At 40.4% G+C, this 21,955-nt stretch overlaps 1 protein-coding gene across 4 annotated transcripts in view; it reads left to right on the forward strand.

Annotated features, from left to right (window-relative positions):
• Window positions 1-933: 933 nt before the first annotated feature.
• The window catches only part of gng12b (guanine nucleotide binding protein (G protein), gamma 12b), a 45,772-nt gene continuing 24,750 nt past the window's right edge, over window positions 934-21,955 (forward strand). For 3 of the 4 annotated variants that reach the window (XM_047374012.1, XM_047374014.1, XM_047374013.1), the window contains exons 1-2: window positions 934-1,072; window positions 17,111-17,171. The gene's annotated coding sequence lies outside the window, so the exon portion shown is untranslated. The remainder of the gene's footprint in view (window positions 1,073-17,110; window positions 17,172-21,955) is intronic. The other variant, XM_047374015.1, reaches the window with a different exon arrangement.

A 21,955-nucleotide genomic window follows, 5' to 3' on the forward strand; every position in this document is an offset into this window, starting at 1 on the left:
GCGTTCCCAGGCCAGCCGAAATACGTTGTCCTTGGTCGTCCCCTGGTCCTCCTCCTGCCTGGAACACCTCCAGAGGAAGGCGTCCAGAAGGCATCCGGTATAGATGCCTGAGCCACCTCAACTGGCTCCTCTCAATGTGGAGGAGCAGCGGCTCTACTCCGAGCTCCTCCCGGATGGCTGAGCTGCTCACCCTATCTCTAAGGGAGTGCCCGGCCACCCTTCGGAGGAAGCTCATTTCAGCTGCTTGTATCCGTGATCTCGTTCTTTCAGTCATGACCCAAAGTTCATGGCCATAGGGGAGGGTAGGAACATATATATATATATATATATATATATATATATATATATATATATATATATTGCTTTGGACTGATGTTTGCTAGACAATGTGAGCAATGGAAACCGAAGTCAGATTCCTTGTTTGTACTCACAAACTTTGCCAATAAAGTTGATTCTGATTTAAGAAAACCATCACCCTTTAAACCCTACCATACCATCCTTACAATGATTAATGGTGGTGGCCGCATCAGGCTGTGGGAATGCATTTCTTCAGCAGGCACAGGGAAGGTTAGTTAATGGAAAAATGGATGGAGGTTATGCCAGGGCAACCATGGGAGATACTGGGATTAATAATCTATGTAATCTAGTGTGATTAAATGCATATTGGCTATATCATTATGGGTTATATTTTATTACTACAACTAAAGAGAAGAAGCCAGCTGTTGCTACAAGCTTTTTACAATTCTAGAAATGAATATACAGTCTCCATGCCATTGACAAATAGTCAATATCCACTTTTTAAGGATATATAAATTGCGCTCTGAGAAGCCTCCTGTTCGGTTCATTCTAAATCAGATAGAGCTACCAGGAGGGGGCACTGTTGTACGTTCCCAGCCCCAGCGCTCAACAGCAGAGACCAGCGGTTGACGACCTCCTGTGCCCGCCGTCTGTCTGCTTCGCTCCGACACAACTGAATGTGTTTTGACCACAGGGAAACTTTGCAGGTGGAAGGAAAGCACTAGGGAATATTTCATGGTTGGATTTCATTATTTACGTATCAAAACAGACGTTGGTGAGTATCAGCAATACAAAAATTATATTTATTTATTTTTCTAATGAAGCGAAGACAGCATTTCTGTTAATAATAGGCAGAACGGTGTCTGAGGAGTAAAAGGGGATATTTCTGTGAATCACTACGGAAACAATTGAAATATTAGGTAGTGGTTTTAGGTGTTTGATGGGAAGCCTGTCAGTTAGTCTAGTTAACATTTACAGGTGTTTTTTAGGTCGCACAATATCAAACCAGAAATACATGCAATGCAACATATATGTAAATAAACTCTAGTAACTGGAAGGCTGAGGCAGAAGCGCCATGTTCTGTGGCGTAATTGAGAGTACTAATCAGATATTGAGAAATATTTGTGGTTAGGTGAACGTCAGTGCACACAACCTCAAATATTGAAAGGATAAGTATGAGTGATTGTTGTGGTCTAAAGCTTGACTTCAGTCTAGAGTATCTTTGTGATTTGTGTTTCTGAAATACTGACCCCTTAAAGCCCATGCTGTTCCTCCAGATTGTTTTGCCTTTCACTATGCAGAATAATTCATACTTTTACAATGGACTCTTAACATTGTTCTTTAAAGTGCTGAAATGGCACTTTCAATCTTGAAACTTCAGGATAGGGAACATCATAACTATAGGGAAGTCAAGTGGTGAACTTCCATCCCAGAAATTCTAATCCCCTCCATCTGATCCTTTGATCATACATTTTCTTGGAGATTTTATGGCAAGTGTAATTAGTTTAGTTAACTATTTGTAATATTTTTTTAATATTTGACCTTTTCTGCCACTAATTTCAATAATGGAAAGTACTAATACTATGTTATTGCCTAGGGGAATAGTATGGTGCCGTTTTTGTAAATGGTAAACGATTTACCAAAAGTTGGAAAAAGGAAAACTTAATGCTATGTCAAAAGGTTGTTGAGCATCTAAATGACAACAGGACATCAGCAGACGAATGGTGAAGATAGAATATTCAGTGAGGAAAATGATGGATTAATACAACATGAGGTAAATAAACATGGGGACCAGGAAATTAGCAAGCAGTAGAATCCAGTGGAAATGACCAAGACTGAGAGACTTAAATACTGTGGAGATGTGATTAGTAACATGGCAACCAGGTGAGTATAATCAACAGAATGCAGAGTAGCTGGGGGAGAATCTAAGCAGGAATGGTAGAATAATGGGCACAGGAGGAAAGAAAACACAAATAGCTGTGGATCATGACACTTAAATTAATAAAATAATAATAATAAATTATTTTAGTTTACAGAAGCGAGCTAATTTGTTTGTTTTCCTGGTTATGATTTGCTAAAAGCCTATAAATGAATTCATATTTTTTGCTGAATTTAGTTGCAGGTAATCGTAATGGCTGATGAATGCTTGGATTTAAAAGGTTTTTATATTTCAAAGGACATTTAATGACTGTCTTTATACAAATAATGTATTTTGCCAGCCCTTGATGCTAAAACTTCAAAAGAATTTCAGTCAACAAAATGCTGAAGCTCACATAAAGGGTGGGGAATTTGTAATGGTGTAAAACGAGGAGGAAAGAGAGTAAAACGTGGGTTGGTCACAATTAATATCTATATCGCAATTATTAACAACTGTTTTATAATTACTTCATTTCCTGATATTGAACAGACAGAATTTTATTTTAAAAAAGTAATGAGGGGGCAGAGGAGTGCTGCCATCCTAGCACCATAAAGATGACCTGGGGACGCATAGTTATGTGCAGCATAGGTCTTGTTATTGACTGACAAACAGTACAGCTATCTTGTTGTCTTGTTTGAGCCTTCCCTATCAATGTGGTTCCTTACAGAATCTACAGAGTCAGTTCACAGAGTTGAAAGGAGCAGTTTTTCAGCAGCATGTGTGAATATAATCCTAATTTTCCTCTAAACAAGGAACTCTAATGTTTACTGCAAACAGAAAACGAGAGGACTGTTTAGAGCATGACACATTGTAATGCCCTATGTGGGAGTGGTCGTTGGTTAGAAGGATTACATGTTTGCTTTGTAGATATGCTTTCTGAAAATGAGCAAATGTACTGTATGTAAATGGGAAGGCTCAGGCTGGCTGAGTCCTTTTAGAGTGACAGTTTGGGTCAAACATACAGTATTTCATCAGGTATTTTTTCTCTTACAGTCTAGTGTGACTCTGCTCAAGTGGTTCTTGGTGTTGACGTGGATATGTCCATGTTGCCTGGCTACCCCGCAGCCGCAGACCTTAGTGTGGTTTAATTCCCCCCCCCCCAATTTTTCAATTGTATGCAGCATATCTATTTTAGTTATTATTCATCATATAGAAATTCTAAACTGGCCTAGTGTAAGGTATTTTAATTTCTCTATTTAATATTTTTACATTTATGTCTTGTAATACACCAGAACAACAGATTTGTGTGTGTTTGGACTGCGTTCCAGAAGGACTTTCCCTTGAAAAATAATTTCCCAGGAAGTTCTACAGGGGTTGGACAATGAAACTGAAACACCTGTCATTTTAGTGTGGGAGGTTTCATGGCTAAATTGGACCAGCCTGGTAGCCAGTCTTAATTGATTGCCCATTGCACCAGTAAGAGCAGAGTGTGAAGGTTTTATTAAATGTAAGAGCACAGTTTGGCTCAAAATATTGAAATGCGCACAACATTATGGGTGGCATACCAGAGTTGAAAAGAGGACAAATTGTTGGTGCACGTCTTGCTGGCGCATCTGTGACCAAGACAGCAAATCTTTGTGATGTATCAAGAGCCACGGTATCCAGGGTAATGTCAGCATACCACCAAGAAGGACGAACCACATCCAACAGGATTAACTGTGGACGCAAGAGGAAGCTGTCTGAAAGGGATGTTTGGGTGCTAACCCGGATTGTATCCAAAAAACATAAAACCACGGCTGCCCAAATCACGGCAGAATTAAATGTGCACCTCAGCTCTCTTGTTTCCACCAGAACTGTCCGTCAGGAGCTCCACAGGGTCAATATACACGGCCGGGATGCTATAGCCAAACCTTTGATCACTCATGCCAATGCCAAACGTCGGTTTCAATGGTGCAAGGAGCGCAAATCTTGGGCTGTGGACAATGTGAAACATGTATTGTTCTCTGATGACTCCACCTTTACTGTTTTCCCCACATCCGGGAGAGTTACGGTGTGGAGAAGCCCCAAAGAAGCGTACCACCCAGACTGTTGCATGCCCAGAGTGAAGCATGGGGGTGGTTCAGTGATGGTTTGGGCTGCCATATCATGGCATTCCCTTGGCCCAATACTTGTGCTAGATGGGCGCGTCACTGCCAAGGACTACCGAATCATTCTTGAGGACCATGTGCATCCAATGGTTCAAACATTGTATCCTGAAGGCGGTGCCATGTATCAGGATGACAATGCACCAATACACACAGCAAGACTGGTGAAAGATTGGTGTGATGAACATGGAAGTGAAGTCGAACATCTCCCATGGCCTGCACAGTCACCAGATCTAAATATTATTGAGCCACTTTGGGGTGTTTTGGAGGAGCGAGTCAGGAAACGTTTTCCTCCACCAGTATCACGTAGTGACCTGGCCACTACCCTGCAAGAAGAATGGCTTAAAATCCCTCTGACCACTGTGCAGGACTTGTATATGTCATTCCCAAGACGAATTGACGCTGTATTGGCCGCAAAAGGAGGCCCTACACCATACTGATAAATTATTGTGGTCTAAAAGCAGGTGTTTCAGTTTCATTGTCCAACCTCTGTATTTCACACCAGCAATCATTTGTAGTTTACTATGGGCTCCAAATCCAGGCTGTTCATGCAAATAGGCGGCTGATGCTGTAGGCGTAAAGCTTCATTGGAAACGTATAAAACTAATAAGTAACAAATAGGTTCTATATCCTGTTAATCTGTTAAAAATCAGCAGAAATGCTTTTTTTGTTTCGCAATGCAATGTTCCTTCCTGCATCTTCACTGGTCTGCGGTTAGCAGTCCACAGCAACAGAATCCAGAATGCGATTCAAAAAACTGTGAAATCAGACAGATGCAGCCTTTGATCTCAGTTTATTCACAGTGATCACAATTTAAAAGCTAAGGGAAGTTGCTTGAAGCATTGTGTGTACTTGTTATGGAATTTAAAGGAAATTCCATCAATACTTATCTCTTAAAAAAATAAAACGCTGTGATTATCAGTAATAAAACTACAACCAATGATTCTGTTACTGTGATTACAGTAGCAGAATACACCGTTATGTGGTCACAAATGATTTAATATATACATGTATATGAAGATGATTAAAAATCTCATTCATTTTCATATGGATGCTGACATTTAAAAGCCAAGTGTTGCCATGGCATCATAGAAGGAGCATAGATGAAAGCAGGCCTCTGTGGTTCTCTTTTTAATGTCTCTAAGACACACACTCACCCATAGGCGGGTGATTACGTGTTCTCATGCCTTACTGGTACAGTTGTTGAGAAGTTGAACTATACCTGGTTGTGATGTCATTGTGTTTTAGCTTACAGTGAATATGTAATTCAGCAAAACCTGCACTGCAAATATTAAAAGCGCAATAAGAACAGAAGTGACATCTTACAGAAAGCTAGACATGGTCAAGACGATCTGCTGCAGTTCAAACGGAGCATCAGAATGGGGAAGAAAGGTGATTTAAATTACTTTGAACGTGATAGGTATTATTTAGTCAACTCAGAGGTAAGGAAACGACACGGTCAGTTATACTTGCGGCAAGGGTAGGTCACACTCTGCAGTGCAAAACTACAAAGTGTTGGCACCCATCTCTCTTTATTTATACATGCTTGGTCACACACAGTTCAACAACATTCAGGGTGTGTGTGTGTGTGTGTGTGTGTGGGGTCAGAAAGGTTAGGGTTCATGTGTCTTGATTATAAACAAACAGAGGAAGTGGGAAGTGGGCACCTGGTGTATAGCCCCCAGATGCTGCTAGTAAAATAATAAAATAATAAAAGCATAACTCATTCTTGTGACCATCTCCCTTCCTGTAACATGTAAGGAGGGAAAAGCACTTAGATGAGTGATAAACAATACAAAAAGTCATAAAAACCCTAACAGTTCCCCCCTGTTTTATCACGAATAAGTCATGAGTAAATACATGTAAAATGAAACACTCTGTGTAAGCACAAACCCACAGGACGGAAAACAGATTATTTTGTGGGAAACACTTACACGGTTCCTCCGCCCTAGGCAACCACCAATCATGGCAGAGTGAAACAATATAATAAAACAAAGAAACAAAATGTAATAATAAAAAATAAAAAAAAGTTAAAACAAGCCTTGTTCATATCATCATTGCACTTTTTCTCATTTCACTTAAACAGCAACTTCTTTCGATTTTCTGCTATAAGGTCATTTTATGAAGTACAAGTATGAATACACTCAGGCATTGAAGATATATTAATTTACAACATGTCATCATAATCATCTGCTTTTTGGATCCAGTGTCCATCTTGTCCATCTCTTCTCATGTGATGTTACATCCTGTGGATCCTGCCTTAAACAGAGAAAGAACCCTGCTACCAGGATTAAGCTCAGGCTTATCAGTCCTGTCCACACGTCACAGAAAGCCATGCTAAAATGGGCACAGGTCAGTTGTTTTCTTCGCCGGTTTGAGATGTTGGGCCATATGGGTCCAACCCCTTTGTACCCTGTCATTCCCCTGTTACCCCGTCGGTTGGTTAGGCTCCTGTAACGGTGATATTAGCTTACAGTGGCATTTGTGGATCCAGGATGGTCTCTCTGCGATTTTCAGAGCTGTCGGTGTGGTCAGGAGAACACGGTAGGGCCCTCTCCAGCAGGGGGTGCTCCAGTCCTTTCTGTGAAGTGTCTTAATCAGGACCAGGTCCCCAGGCATCAGGTTCTGTGAAATCGGAGCAGAATTTACTGGCAGACTACTGGACAACTGTACTTCTTTTGTTTGTAACATCTTATTCATCCATTCAGCTAATAATGTTTCCTGCTGTGCTTTTCCTATGTCATCCATTTCTGATGGCAATGGAAAAGGTCTGCCATGTACTATTTCAAATGGAGTGAGACCAGTTTGATTTGGAGTTATTCTCATCCATAATTTAACCAGAGATAGACATTCAGGCCATGGCCTCCCTGTTTCTTCCATTGTTTTCCTTAATCTATTTTTTTATTGTCCCATTTGTTCGTTCAACCAGCCCAGCAGATTGTGGGTGGTAAGAACAATGGTTTTTTAACTGAAACCCTAATGCTTTAGAGCACAGTTCTATTACATTATTTACAAAATGAGTCCCATTATCTGATCTTATGATTTGTGGGATACCATATATAGGGAAGAAATGTGTCACTAAACTCTTCACCACTGTGAGCGCATCACAGTGTTTTGCAGGGTACATCTCAACCCACTTCGAAAATGCATCTATGACCACTAAACAATATTTCTTTCCCCCTGACCATGATAACTCTTTTGGGTCTCATGTTCCCCTGTGGATTATGTTTGCAGCAGATAATACATGATCTACAAAAGTTTTTTGCATAGTCAGAAAAATGTATGGTATGGAAATGTAGATTTACTAAGTGTATCATTCCCCCTCTCGACACATGGGAAACCCCGTGTGTCGCATGGGCCGCCGTCTTGTATAAATTCTTTGGTAATATTGGCTTATTTTCCAAATGATAAATGTCATCTTTCTTTATGGCCCCTCAATTCAGCCAAGATTTAACTTCTGCAGCTGGTGCAGATTGTTGTGAATCTTTCAGCACATCTGTATCTATAAATAAGAGATCTGACATTTTCAAAGTGAGGGGAAGCCTCGAAGCTATTTTAGTAGAAATATCAGCAAAGGTGTTTCCCTTCATTTCCATGGCTTCATCAGATTGATGCGCTTTACATTTACAAAGCGCTATCTTTGCAGGTAGCTGGATAGCTAACAGCAGTCATTTTAACAGATTAAAATGTGTCAATTCTGTTCCAGCTGATGTTTTAAACCTTCTATTTTCCCATATTTTGGCAAAATGGTGAACAGAACTGAATACATATTAGCTGTCTGTATAAATGGTTAGGATTTTTCCTTCATATAATTCACACGCTCTGATAACAGCATGCAGCTCTGCAGTCTGTGCTGAACATGTATGGGGCAGGGCCTGTGATTCTATAATTTTAGTTTCAGTGGCTACTGCATAACCAACTCTGTTTTTTCCATATTCATCTTTTGATGCTGATCCATCTACAAAGATTATTTGTGAGTTTTCCAGAGGTGTCTGAGAGATATCTTGCCTAGGTTTTGTCTCTTCCTCAACCTTTGTTTTGCAAGAATGTGGTTTCCCATCTTCTGCTGTTGGAATTAGCGTGCTAGGGTTCAGTGGACCACATCTTTGCAGAGCTATATTTGGTTGTGATAGTAACAATGAGGTCAACGTAATATGCCTTGCATGAGTCAAGAAAGGAAGTGAAGTTTGTAGCAATACAAGTGGCACTGAATGAGGAACTTTCAGTGTGAGCGGGTGGCACAACACAATTTCAGCTGTCTGCTTCACAGCTTCTGCTGCTGTGATGCAGCTCTGCAGACAATTTGGAAATCCACATGCCACAGAGTCCAATTTTTTAGAATAAAATGCTAAAGGTCTGTATTTGGAGCCAAATGGTTGGGTTAATACAGCTTTCATATAACCCTTACATGCATCTACACAAAGTGTGAAAGGCTGGCTATAATCCGGCAGAGCTAAGGTGACTGTTGTTTGAAGCAGATTTCTTAGCTCTGTGAATGCTACTTCTCCTTCCTTAGTCCATAGGATTTTGTCTTTTAATGTCATGTCTTTGCCATAGATCATAGATTGCAAGGGTTGTACAATGGCTGCATAGTCTGGTAGCCATTCTCTGCAAAAGTTACACAGTCCCAGAAAGGACATCATTTGTTGTTTAGTTTGTGGTTTTGGGGCTTCTGGTATGGCTGTTTTTCTACTACTTAGGAGGGAACGACCATGTTGTGATAACATATGTCCCAAATAAATCACTTTCTCCTTGCAAAACTGCAGTTTATCCCTAGAGGCTTTGTGCCGTCTGGTAGAGATGTTTCAAAACTGTTATGGTAGCTTCCTCACAGTGTTGTTGAGTGTCTGAAGCTATGAGAATATCATCTACATACAACAGGACTTGACTATGTTCAGGCGCCTCACAGGTGCTCATAGAGTATCTTAAGGCTTGTGTATATACATGTGGACTTTCACTAAAGCCTTGTGATAGTCTGGTTTAAGTGTATTTTTTCCCTTTAAACTGAAAGCCAAATAAATGCTGTGACTCTTCATTCATGCAGTGGTACTGTAAAGAAAGCATTGCTAAGATCTACCACTGAGAAATATTTTTTATCTGGAGTTAATGAAGGCAATAATGTATGTGGATTTGGGACGTCTGGAATTGCATGTCACACTATTTTATTTATCGGTCTAAGATCCTGAACCATCCTCCACTTTCCTGTGCTGGCTTTCTGCACTGGAAAGATAGGTGTGTTGCATGTAGCATCAGGTGCTTCCCTTAATATTCCTGATTTCAGCATGTCCTGTATTACTGGCTTAATACCCTCTTCAGCTTCTGGTTTCAAGGGGTACTGGCGAACTACTGGCTGTTCTTCAGATATTAATTTAACCTTATATGGTGGAAACCCCTTTATAAGTCCTACATCAGTCGATGATTGGGACCACAGTTCAGGTGGGACAGCAGCTAAGGCAGGGTGCCTGTTGCTCTCTTTACTTTCAGCTAGGTCCTGTATTTGTCACTTTGCCTCATCCAAATGTGTCTTTGGGTGAACTTTGACTGTCCACCCTAGAGTGAGTTTCCAGATTCCTGTGTTAGGATCTACTTTCCAGTCAGAGCTTGTTAATGCCTCATATCTCCCTCTTTCAGCACGCTGTATAAAGTTTTCTAATTCTTTCCACTGACCCCCCACAGGTTTAGTTAATGACAGATGAGGTGTACTGCCTTTAAACTGTTGAAGCTGTCTTCCTGACAGTATGATCGAGGTGGAAGATTTCCCTGTTTTTGGGTCAACATACAGGTGCTGTATGGTAACAGTCTGATTATTTTTTCTGTGAAAAACAGTATCATACTGATAATCTGGCCCTGCAGTATTTTTATATCTCATGGTTACATGGAGTTCAGTATCTGGCATGTACTATGCCTCCTGGGAAGTTTGTTTTTCTCTGGTTCTCCTCAGCAGTTCTCGAGCTGTTGGTGTGGGGCCTAGATCGAGGGACCAGTAATAATGTGGCTGTGAGAGTTCATTTAGGACTAGGGCATCTTCTTCCACTACAGCTTTCATACCTGTTTCTGTTGATACTATATTTATATGCAACGTTTGCATAAGATCTCTTCCCAACAGGTTTACTGGGCATTTTTGACTTATCAGAACGGGAGCCTGACAAGTAAGTTTTGTCTCAGGTTCTGTTATTGTTACTGGTGCACTTAGGTAATGTACCTCTGATGTGCCAGCTGCTGATCTAACATGAAATGTGGTGTTAGAATATTTTACTCCGGGTGGAGGTTTAGTTAGCACAGTTCTACATGCCCCTGTATCACACAAACAGCTATATACTTTGCCATTTATTATGATGTTTTTATATGGCAAATCTTGCGTCCTACTTAGTGCTATAAGTTCTAATGCGGCTTGTATATCAACCTCCTCCATTTCACTACTGTTTCTCTCTTCTAGTGGGGGAGGAGGTGGGGGCTGTGGCTGTAATTGTCAATTCTGGGTAGAGTTGGGGTTATACACCCGCTTTTCATTACATTCTCTTGCAAAATGTCCCGGCTCATTGCAGATCCAGCAGTTGTCATCTCTTGCGCCAGGGTTTTGTAAAATTGTCCTACATTCTCTAGTATAATGTCCTATTTTCCCACACCTCAGACACGCATTGTTCTGTGTGTAACTGTGTCGTGGCCCTCCTCCTCCTCCTCTGTGACTTCTGAATCCCCTCCGTCCTCTTTGCCCGCTTGCCCCTGAGCGATGCAAAGCCATTAAACTGTCTTGCATTCCAAACGTATCTGTCTTCCTATCTCGTTGTGTTTTATGAGCGTGCTCCGCGTATTCTAAAGCTTGTGTAACAGTTCCTGTATTTTGATGAACCCAGTGTTTGTCTATATACCGTCTGAGTTCAATTTTAAGGCCTTGCAAAAAGGTTCTCTTCAACTGTTGCTGATAGGCTCCTGCCTCTGCTTCATCATATGGTATAGCAGAGTTTGCTCTAAAAACACGTCTCATCCTATCCAAGAAATCTTGTGGGTCTTCCTCCTCCTTCTGTTTGCATTGTGAGATTTTACCATAATCTGCTGTCTGTATATAAACTCTTCAAATTCTTTCAAAGAGTAAACGTAAGGCGTCCCTTAAATCTGGTGAATTATGTGCTAATGTGTCACCATTGTCATCACATCCAGTGAAACCTCCTGCTACTCTACACCAGCGATGACCAAACAGCTGGGTAAAACACTGGAGCATCTCTCTGCCATTAAGATGAAAGCTTCCTTTGAGTTCTGTAATAGCTGCTAGAAACTCCTCTACTCCTTCCTGTATTGGTGGGATACCTTTTAAAGCAGCAGTTCTGTCTTCCTGTGTCCATGGTCTATATACTAGAATAGTTGGCGGCTGTCGGTGATTAGCGTCATCTATGTTTGGATTTGCTACCTCAACAAGAGGGAATGTGTCTCCCTCTAAATTTATTTCAGATGGATGAATTTTCTGTTTGTGAGCCATTAAGGCTTCGCCTGGGTACATGCTGGGGGTAGTTTTCTTATTTTGACTCCTAGTTCGCACTCCTGTGTCCCACCAGGAATTAGGAGACCAGGGCTCACTAGAAGAGCTCTGTTCTTCTGTTTTAGAAGGATTACTTAATTTTTCTTGCTTACTTATAGGAGTTGTAGGAACTGACAGATCATACCTACTCCTTTTACATAATTCTCCATAAACTTTACATCTCCTTCTAAGTTAATTAGTTTACTTTGTTTCTTCCCCATTATGTTTAATTTTAGTTCACAATACTATAAATGTCCCAAATAGAAATTCACTGGCATGAGATTCAAGGAGAGGACATTAACACGCCCTTCTACTGCGCAGCGGTGTTAATTTTCTGGGATTAAACCCGACCTTTATTTCCAAGAATCACCAATACGTCTTTCTATACTGGGCAAAAGAAAACACAAGACCAGCAGAATCCTACTAAGATTCTTCCAAAATGCTTAGTCTTCCAAACACACACAAAACAGCACTCACACAGTTAGTATTTTAACATATTTATGTCCCTTCAGCAATATGTATGGTTGACCTTGCTTAGTCAGAAAGGTTAGGGTTCATGTGTCTTGATTATAAACAAACAGAGGAAGTGGGAAGTGGGGACCTGGTGTATAGCCCCCAGATGCTGCTAGTAAAATAATAAAAGAATAAAAGAATAAAAGCATAACTCATTCTTGTGACCATCTCCCTTCCTGTAACATGTAAGGAGGGAAAAGCACTTAGATGAGTGATAAACAATACAAAAAGTCATAAAAACCCTAACAGAACGTGGCATGGTTGTTGGTGCCAGACGGGCTGGTCTGAGTATTTCAGAAACTGCTGATCTACTGGGACTTTCACGCACTACCATCTCCAGGGTTTACAGAGAATGGTCCAAAAAAGAGAAAATATCCAGTGAGCGGCAGTTCTGTGGGTGCAAATGCCTTGTTGATGCCAGAGGTCAGAGGAGAATGGCCAGACTGGTTTGAGCTGATAGAAAGGCAACAGTAACTCAAATAACCACTCGTCACAACCAAGGCATGCAGAAGAGCATCTCTGAACGCACAACACATCGAACCTTGGGGCGGATGGGCTACAGCAGTAGAAGACCACACCGGGTGCAACTTCTGTCAGCTAAGAACAGGAAACTGAGGCTACAGTTCGCACAGGCTCACCAAAATTGGACAATAGAAGCTTGGAAAAATGTTGCCTGGTCTGATCAGTCTCGATTTCTGCTGCGACAATCAGATAGTAGGGCCAGAATTTGGCGTCAACAACATTAAAGCATGGATCCATCCTGCCTTGTATCAACGGTTCAGGCTGGTAGTGGAGTAATGGTGTGGGGGATATTTTCTTGACACACTTTGGGCCCCTTAGTACCAATTGAGCATCGTGTCAACGCCATAGACTACCTGAGTATTGTTGCTGACTATGTCCGTCCCTTTATGACCACATTGTACCCATCTTCTGATGGTTACTTCCAGCAGGGTAACGCACCATGTCATAAAGCATGAATCATCTCAGACTGGTTTCTTGAACATGACAATGAGTTCACTGTACTTAAATGGCCTCCACAGTCACCAGATCTCAATCCAATAGAGCACCTTTGGATGTGGTGGAACGGGAGATTTGCATCATGGATGTTTAGCCGACAAATCTGCAGCATCTGTGTGATGCTATCATGTCAATATGGACCAAACTCTCTGAGGAATGTTTCCAGTACCTTGTTGAATCTATGCCACGAAGGATTAAGGCAGTTCTGAAGGCAAAAAGGGGTCCAACCCGTTACTAGCAAGGAGTACCTAATAAAGTGGCCGGTGAGTGTACGTGAATATTTATTGACCATATAGCAATACAATTACTATTCTGGTCCAAAAACCTTCACCTAACCAAACCTGCACTATTCTACAAAAAAGGAGTAAAATGACTACCTAAAAATAATAATAAAAGAAAACATATGAGTGTCTAAGAAGATCAGACCAGCTGTTTTATGGGCAAAATTTGCAATTTGTGAAATTTGGAAAGTGGAGCAGAACCACTGTACAGGGCAGCCTTCTTGGTGCGCTGATGTGTCTGGATGGCGGCTATCAGCTGGTAGAACAGGTGGGGCCGCACCACTAACAGCTGATTGCCCAAAATCTTGAACAAAGGGTCATAAAACACGGTGGAAAAAAACTCCAGTAATAAAACTGGGACAAAGTAGTGTTCAGGCCACGAGGCTTTGAATGGAAAACTTTTAAAAGTCCAACTTCTAACTCCTGGCTGATTTGGGATCAGCCGGACGAAAACATACACACGCACCTTACTGATTGCAAACACGGTCCGTGATTCAGCAACACTTGTACAGCAAATCAAAACAGCTCAGCATGAAACATTTCAATCAGTATTGCATGCAATGAGTTAAAACCTTGGATTAACTACTGGTGATTCTAATTCACCTTAACTATGCCTCATCCTGCCCAGACCTCTAAATACACCTATTGGATTTAATATAAAAAGAACGAAATTATTTACTAAGGGTCGTAGGTCTGAAGAAAAATGGGGCGGGGCTGGAAATATGAAGACCCGTTGAAGTTGACTGAATCAACAAGCAGGAAAACGTATCTCCATGGCAACAACTCTGTGGGTTTTCACCTGCGCCGGGTGTCAGCAGGGTCTACAATCGGTTTATGAATCTTCTGACCTTCTTGTTTCAGACAGATTTCCAGCTCTCAAGCTCTTCCGGGAATGGCCTTGTTGAGGAAAAGTAAACTCGCCTGCGAGCTCCTATTCTCCAGAGATGCACCTCCGAACGTAGTAGTCTCATGACCCTATGGCTGGAAATGGCAACGAGGCAACAAGTTTGTTTTCCGTGGGTTTTATAAACGCGGATGACGTCAGATCCGTGACGCCTGTTGAGCTGCGCATGTCGAACTGTGCAGCCTAGTCAGTCTGTCCGACTGAAATGGATGAACCCAACACACATCATGTTGTTTCTAACTTTTGTCTTTGACCGTTATTGGATTAAAAACTTGTACAGTTTTTAATTCACATTAGCAGAGTTCATTTTCAGATGACGTTCTGTCTGAATAATATTTGTCTTTTTTAAATACAGGATAAAAACTGCTTTGAAAAACAGTCTCATTAGGTCTTTTTTGTCAGACTTTGTTTTTGTAAAATAAAATGGCAAACAATTTAGTGTGCGAATTGAAATTTGATGCACACAATAAATGCACACACCTAACTTTATGAAGATAATAGTACCTATGGTGGAGTGATAGAATTCTATAAAATTTTTGAGGAGGCTTTGTTCACTGTTTCCTTTTAAATGACAGCAGTTATTTGCATATATTATTAAAACTGCATATTCTCACTCTTTAGATGAGCTTGTCATTTGTTTTTAACCATATCTCTTTCCTCGGATGAGTCTACTGACAAAGCTACTATTGCTACTAACTTCTTCCTTCCACAGATCGTACTACTCGCTTTTCTGTTTAGCTGTTTCTCTCCTAGACACCAATAAGGAAACTCCAGCTGACATTAACTCTGTACTCAAATGTTTGTTAATGGGAAAAGTACCTCCTGGACCAGTGCTTTTGTATGTTCTATGTGTCTGCTCAGTCCTCTTGCCCTTGAGTCAGTCAGGTGGCTCAGCTGAAAGTTTCTTGTTGCTAGACTGGATTTATTCCTTTCCACTGTCCCCACATGCTTGCTCAAGCAGAGGAATTGCTGCAAATTCAATGACTCAAATGATTTCTTTGATATATATTACATAACCTTTTACTAAATGGCTTTATAAATTAAATTTGACTGCATTGCATTAGAACTATAAATGAATTAGAATGAATGTAACTGAGTTTGAATCTCTCTATATGACTATAGATTTAATCTGTCTTGTAAAGGGTGTTGAGATGTGTAAAGTATGTTGTTGAATTGGTGCTATGTAAAGAAACTGAATAGGACTGAATTGAATGACACCAGTAGATCTCGGCTGTTGCTTGTGTTATCTTGATTACCCCACAGAGTATTATCTTGAGATAAATGAGAGCTGTGTGCTGTTAAATGTGCTGTACAGGGTCATAAACGCTCAGGTCAAACAACACCTCCTGTTGTTACTGGAAAGTCTGGTAAATCATAAACCAGATGAGGGAATTAACTCTTGCTTAGCAAGGATAAAAGGCAGTAGGTAATACAGCAGCAATGATTTTAACAAATCTAAGTTTTATTAAATTTCCTTTATGATCCTTGTGATTATGTGCAGTGACTTGCAAAAATATTTTTGCAAGCACAGTTTTGAAATTAAAATGGATTGTTTGAGAATTTGTACCATTTCATTTAAAGAGCATGCCTACTATGAAGATCTATTTTTTTATTTTTTTTATTGTGAAGCAAACAAAAAATGGAACAAAATAATCTTCAGCATGCATAACATTTAACCACTCCTAAAGTCAAAACTTTATAGAGCCACCTTTTTTAGCAATTACAGATGCAAGTTGCTTTGGATAACTCTCTATGAGCTTGCCACATCTTGCAAAAACATTTCCACAGCATTATGCTGCCACCACCATGTTTCACTGTTGGGATTGTCTTCCTGGTCCTCTGGGATATGTTGGATTAAGCCAGACATTTTTTTTTTTTTTTTGGTAGCTGAATAGTTCAATTTTAGTCTCATCTGACCAGAGCACCTTCCTCCATACATTTGGGGAGTCGCCCACAGGCCTTTTGGCAAACTCAAATTATGGCTTCTTATTTTTAACACTAAGAGGTGGCTTTTTTCTGGCCTCTCTCCCATAAAGCCCAGCTCTATGGATTGTACAGCTTATTGTGGTCCTATGGCCAGATACTCCAGTCTCTGCTGTTAAACTCTGCAACTTCTTTAGGGTTACCTTTGCTCTCTGCTTAATGCCCTCCTTACCCGATCTGTGAGTTTTAGTGGGCAGCCCTCTCTTGGCAGCTTGGTTGTGACCCTGGCAGCAGTTCACTCAGAGCAGTGTTTAGAACAGCTTTCTAGTTGGCTCCACTTATTACACAAACCCACAGAAGGTTGTCAGACCTTAGGACTGGCCATCTAACTGTTTTGCTGGAATGTAGAAATGGAAGTAAGTGGAGCACAGTAGATTTCTTCCCACCCACAGCAGTTTTCAGTGCTTGACAGATGGTCATGAAGTAAATAGTGTCAGTCTGCTATTCACCTCATACACTAAGAGTCTTGTTTATCCACTGCTGTTTTTTTTTTTTCCGACTCACGTACTTTATATTCTTCGGTGCTTCTCTTGTCTCACAAATTTACCCAGCCGCATTAGGTTTCTAGTTAAACCTTTCTTTATTTTTTCTTCTTTCCAGATGTATGCTGACATACTCAGGAAAACCTGATAAATGCTTAGTACAATTTGCTTCCATAAAGGTAAGTGTCTTTGTGTGCAAGCTGTGGGGAACTCTGGCATCCTGAGCTTTTAGTATATTTGTGTGGCTGCTCAGGTTGCAAACACAGTTTATCTATAATTAAGCAGGCCCAGTCCCCACCAGTATTTCACATATCAGGCCAGACTTCAAAGAATGTCTGTAATCTGCTGCCCTCTTGAGATAACAGTAAAGTTTGCAGGACAGATGTATACAGCAGTAAACCCAGACAACTGTTCTGAGCAACAAGTCCCAAAGCAAAGCTCTGATGGGTGTATACCTTTGGTAAAGCTTAGTCATACTTCTGTAAAGTTCACAGAGATGTTCGAGCTATGTATGCTAACCATGCATTTTTTTCACAAGACAATGCAAATTAGTATTTACTAGAGATGCAGAGTCTTTTGGAAGATTTCCCATCACTATGTTTTGTATAGTTGTGAGCAGTCATTTCGTATTAATAGTAGGAGCAAAGGTCAGATCATGTGTAAGAGCAGTTGCCTCACAGTTTCACCAATACTGCAAAGAGATGTGCTGTTGTACTGAAACACCATATTTTCTGGTGAGCAAGAGTATAGAAGCAAGAAGGCCAACACCAAACAATGAGATACTATTTCATTTCCAGTTAGCATCATTAAGTTAAATAGCTGCATCATTCAATTCAATTTTGCATTTTAAGTAGTTGGGGATTTCAGGGGTTTCCATTGCTGTCTTCTTCTTCTCCCATTTTTTAAGTTGACTTTTTTTCCGTTTCTTTTTTTTCCAGAAAGACTGAATGTTGAATATCTTAGAAGATGAACAGTCAAAGAACAATTTAGACAGAGATTAGTAAAAGAGGCCAGAGTTGCTAAAATTTGTATTTTGACATTTATTTTAAAAATCACCACATGGTGTCAGTATTGGTCAGTCTATTAATTTGTAACTGAGTCTTACTGTGGGGGTCAGTATCATTTTAAAATGTTATGAAGAAAAATATATTTTTTGACCGATAACTTGAAAACCTAAAGAATTTGAAAAGTCATCTGATCACCAGGATGTGGATGTGGATGTGCATGCACAGTTATTTCCAGCTTTGTTGGTATTTCCAAGTACAAAGAGCTTTCATTGGTGGTGTCAGAGTGACCTTAGGGTTATCCCGGTGGGTGATACTTTTTACATTCAGACACAGAAGCAGCACTGAAAAGTCAGGAGATCAAATCATTTTTCAGAAATGCTAAATAACCACCATTAGCAGACAAGATTCTCGTGAAAACAGCAAGTGGAACATATATGTGTTTTAGTGTATGCAGTGTATAACTGACTGAGAGTAAATCAGTGACAATGGTGCAGGTGTTAAATGAAGGCTCTTTTTGCCTTTGTGCAGGTGTGTTGCTAGTTGATTTGTTGGGCTACTGTTCATTGTGCAAGCTTGGCAGAAACAAAAAGCTGCTGGCTGGCTGAATACTTCGCCTTCCAGGGAAATCATTGATGTCACCATAACTTCCTAATTTCCCACAGCTGCTTGAAATGACTGTTACATAGCAGAAGGGTTTCGGGTAAAATGATTGATGGATGACAGGAAGTTTGTGTCAGAATTATGTAAACTTTGGTACTTGGTTCAAGTGAAGGATTCTGAGCACAAGGGTGTGTGTTTGAGCATTTATGCGAAGGTTTGAATATTTTCCGCATTCCTGTCACACCCATAGGAGATCCCAGGCTTTGGTATGGGAGACATGCCTCTAATGCAAGTCTCCATCCTGTTTTGTAGGCATGTGCACATATATGGACGTCCTCCTTCCTCCTGCTTGCTTGCACCACGTCCGCTTCCTGAACAACTCCCTCCCACACAGACACACACACACCCTTCCACAAAAAAAGCTTCCTCTCTGCCTTAACGTTTCTCACGCATACGCATATATGTGCAATCACAAACTCCTACTGACTATGCTTAGTTATGGGCAGAGACATGAGTGCCTTTTGCCCAAACAGGAACTAATGTGGTTAATACTCATTTTATGGTTCGCTTCCATGACCAGTAAGACATCTCTGATTCTGTCCTTTGCATTTTGGAGCCATGTGTTAGGGTGTTTACAATAATGTATGTATTCACGTGGGAATGTTTATTCTTCTCAGACAATCTGTGATGCATTACACTTGTCCTGACAGGGTAAGACCTTAAAATCTAAAAAAAAAAGTCTCCTTTTTTCATCCTTAGAAGAACGAAATGCATGAATTCAAGACCTTTTGTTCTCACGTGCGCTGCTCTTTTCAGTACTGCCCTGTTCTAAGGAACAAGAACATGTGGCTTTCAGAAATAAATCACACTCTAACAGAGTTCATGTTCCTAAAGTTACTCATGTATCCCTAATTCTTGGAATTCAGTGCACAATTTGAGTTTCTCTGGGTGTCCTGTGGACACATGCAGATACCATTTAGATTAGCGGTCCTTTCTGCACAGTTATAATGTAAATACTGGTTGGCTTTGAAGTAGGGCAAACAGTTGCATCAAGCTTTTGCCTCAGGTTGCAGAAAGCATCCTTGGAGACGTGTAGCAGCCACTAAATGTTTGCTTGTATTTACATAGAATGTTTCAGTTAATAAGTTGTGTTGATAAAACAGGAATATTTCTTCTATAGTGCTTTATCAGTGACCAGCTCTGAATGTGTAACATGAAACTATTTATGTGAATGAATATTAATCACAGTTTCACATGTGTAATCTCCCCCCGTTGTTCTTCTTGTGATACATTATCCGCCCTTTCTACAACTAGGTCACTGCAGATCATGTTTCCATGGATCAGTTTTTGAAACAAGTGCCCGGCAAGGCACTGCCTCTGCCTTTGAGTGAGAGCGGAATTACAGGCATTATTTGTATGTTTTATTTTTAACCTTAGATGGCTTTTGGACATGTTTTTAGAAATACAGTAAGAGGTTTTTTTTTCTGCAGGGTTCAGAATTTTCAAATGAGGAAAATATTTATTATGTTTCACTAGGAAACTGCAGATTTTTACAGGTAAAATAGGGATTAGCAATAATAACTTGTTTTGCTCTATTTACTAGTGATGCACTGAAAAATCTCCTCTGGAATCTCCTCCAATGTCTTTTACAACTAAACAGAGAAGTCTGGGGGGTGGGTGCACTGGTTTGTTTCGTTGCTAGTAGCCAACGGAGCCGTTAGCTGATTAACATTTTCATGTGTTAATTCATACTGCAGTAGAACAGAGCGTTGCACAAATGAGAAATGCCAATGCAATAAAAAGAAATGTCAATGAAAAGAAAAACACTCACTTATTAAAAATCAAAACCCTATAGACCAGTCAGGTTTGTACACCTTAATGACTACTCACAAACTTGAAAAGGAAATACAGTCCCTAAATACAAATACATGCACAATTTAAACAGGTTGAATGAATGATGTGTTTCCGCCATTGCCTTAATTTTTTTTATGTAAACCAAAAATCATTTCTTACACATAAAGGTCTCTACAGGTTTAAACACTACTTGTATTTATTCCCCCACTAGAAGTTAAATGTATTCCTTTATTTACTGGAAGTGAGAATCATTCCTTGCATTGATAGTTTAATCAGTTTATTTGTTAATGATTTAAGAAATCCAAGGAAGCATCTTGGTTGATCTCCCTCTCACCCATCCTGATATTTCCATACAACCACACATCAATAATTACATTACTCGTTTTGCTAAGGATGCTCAAGGACACTCTCTGTAATATAAAAAGCTCAATCTTTTCAGTACCAGTTGGGAGACTGACCCACTTTGGTACTCTATAGAATATTTTTTACATACGTTTAAAGAATAATTTAGTTCTGCAGCCTCTGAGGGTGGTTAGCAGTGCATAAACAGAGGAAGTAAGTGAGAATGTTTTTCTTTTGTCCGTTCTCCTTTCATCTTACGGAACACAGTGATCAGTCATTGTCTGCACTAAGTGCTTTGGAGCAAACAGTACGTCCAAGTTCAAAGGGTACTATACAACAATTCCAGTAGGGGTTATGTTTTGTATCCACAAGCACAGGACTAAAAAGTCAAGAAGTCAAATGTTCATTTAAAAGGTCATTAAAAAAAAAACAACTAATGTTGCATGTCCTCTAAATGCAAAACTGAGATTCTCGATGCCTGCAGTTTGCTTTTTGTCCATGTATAACTGCAGGCCTTGTGTTTTTGGCCTCTGAGTGGCTCAGTCTGTGTCTGTGGGAACAGCATGAGCAGTGAAAAAACATATTTCAATACATTGCTGTCACTGTACATGTTTGTGTTCAAAACATCTCTCTGCAAAGCAACAGGATGTGCCCTCTAATCATGGCTGCAGGCCTGTGACAATAACCAGTCCATCCAGCTTCCTTTATCTGTCCCTGATGTGCTGTGTCCCATTTGAGGCTCTTCTTTGCCACGTGTCTGCCGAGCAGGAATTCCAGCCACCCTGAACTTTGCTGTTCTTGGGAGTCCAGGGAATCTTGGCCTCAAGTTAACAAACATTACGGTCTGGCAGTTAAGAGAGGAAGACTAAGCAGCTGGCGGGATGTCACCCTGCCCATAGAGTTTGTCCAGCCACTGGTTACATGCCTGGCATTCCTTTCTACAAACTGCTCTTCTCTTTGATTTCTTTTCCTCTAAAACATTTCCCCCTCACAAGACAGTGAAAGGGAAAAATTTTCCAGTCCAGAAATAAGTTAATTGCTTTGCCTTGGAAGTATACACTTGGTGGTCTGTGCCTCTGTGAAAATGTGCTTTGGACTGATGTTCATTCGGGGAGAAACAGGGTGGTATGCTGCCCAGCATTACAGCCACGTTCCATTGG

The sequence above is a fragment of the Girardinichthys multiradiatus genome, chromosome 9 (assembly GCF_021462225.1).
Source record: "Girardinichthys multiradiatus isolate DD_20200921_A chromosome 9, DD_fGirMul_XY1, whole genome shotgun sequence".
Classification (NCBI taxonomy): domain Eukaryota; kingdom Metazoa; phylum Chordata; class Actinopteri; order Cyprinodontiformes; family Goodeidae; genus Girardinichthys; species Girardinichthys multiradiatus.